This window comes from Tupaia chinensis, unplaced genomic scaffold, assembly GCF_000334495.1.
Source record: "Tupaia chinensis unplaced genomic scaffold, TupChi_1.0 Scaffold149537_1, whole genome shotgun sequence".
Taxonomy (NCBI): Eukaryota; Metazoa; Chordata; class Mammalia; order Scandentia; family Tupaiidae; genus Tupaia; species Tupaia belangeri.
The window spans coordinates 988,461-990,128 of NW_006209381.1; the positions used below are offsets into that span (position 1 = coordinate 988,461).

At 40.8% G+C, this 1,668-nt stretch overlaps 1 pseudogene; it reads left to right on the plus strand.

Annotated features, from left to right (window-relative positions):
- Positions 1-944: 944 nt before the first annotated feature.
- On the plus strand, positions 945-1,334 carry LOC102468638 (small ubiquitin-related modifier 2 pseudogene; annotated as a pseudogene).
- The last annotated feature ends 334 nt before the right edge of the window (positions 1,335-1,668 follow it).

Consider the following 1,668-nt stretch of genomic DNA (forward strand, 5'->3'; position numbering starts at 1 on the left):
GATTTTGGTACCTGTTGTGGGTTGTTAGTGTAGAAAATACCTAAAATTATGAAGATGCCTTTGGAAGAGGGCAAACAAGAGGCTGAAGGATTTTGAGACATAGTTAAAAACAGAAAACTGAGAGCCAGGCAGTGGTGTAGGGATGGCACATCCCCACCCACACTGGAAGATTCTGGGTTCCCATCTTAGAAACACACTAAGTATGCTGGGTATGCATGCATGTGCTTACAGTTCAGATCAGTTGGGCCTCGGGGTAGATTACAACATGAGGACTCTGGAATGCCTGTCTGTCTCACTCTCTTTCTCTCAGTCTCACTCTCTCGTGGAAGGAATAAACTTTAATCAACAGATAAATACCTAGATTGCCTTGAACATACTATTGGTAGAAATGTGGATGTTAACTCTGCTATTAAGGATTCAAATGGAAATAAGGAACACAGAAGAGAAAAACTAAATCACCTTAAAGGATATCTAAATCGTCCTGAATGGAATCTTAGCAAACATATGAGTATTGCGGTGCTTCTGCTGAGTGCTCAAGAGAAAACAAGAAACATGTTATTAGGAACTAGAAAAAAAGAGAGTCCTCATTACATAGCTGTGGGTATTTTAGCAAAGTTGTGTTTTAAGGTTATGTGGAAAGCAGATTTTGGAAAGGGTGAAATCAGTTATTTAGCTGAAGAGTTCTCTAAGCAAAATGTCGAAGCTATGATCTGGTTGCTTCTTGCTGCTTAAAGTAAAATGCAAGATAAAAACACATAAATTGAGAGAAAAACTCAATGATTTGATTGTTCAATATATTTAGCACAGAAAAAGCAATACTTGATGTTTCTTATCCTACCCAAATTGCAAAAGATTTTCCTGAGGTAGTTAGCTGCTTAGCTCATTTCACAGGGAGATAGAAGAGCAGTTAGAGTCAATCCTGTTCAATAAGGAAAAAAAAAATAATGATAAAAGAGTCAGTGGTGGCTCCTGGTGCTGCCTGTGTGCTCGTTCAGCGAGGACCTGGTACCTCTTTTGTGAAGCAGCAGAGGAGGCTCGGGGGCTTGCCAAGGCCGACGGAAAAGCCCAAGGAAGGAGTCAAGACTGAGAACAACGATCATATTAACTTGAAGGTGGCGGGGCAGGATGGTTCTGTGGTGCAGTTTAAGATTAAGAGGCATACACCACTTAGTAAACTAATGGAAGCCTATTGTGAACGAGGGGATTTGTCGAAGTAGATCGGATTCCGATTTGATGGGCAGCCAATCAACAAAACAGACACACCTGCACAGCTAGAAGTGGAGGATGAAGATACAATGGATGTGTCCCAGCAGCAGACAGGAGGTGTCTACTGAAAAGGGAACCTGCTACTTTACTCCAGAACTGTTCTTACAGACCAAGAATACATTCTCAATTAGAAAACCACAATTTGGTTTCCCCGCATCCTGACTACCACAGTAGTTTTCTCTATTCTTTCATTTTCCCTTCCCCATTCCTTGATTGTCCATGAAGTAACTGGTGTATGTGCACAAGCATACTGCTTTTTTTAAAACTAAATGGCCAATGGTATGGTTTGATTCACATCAAATGGAGATGGGATGGGGAAAAAAATACTGTCTGTGAAAATACCCCCTTTCTCCACATCAGTGGCAGCTCATTCAGCTCTTATCTTTATATTCCAGTAAGTTA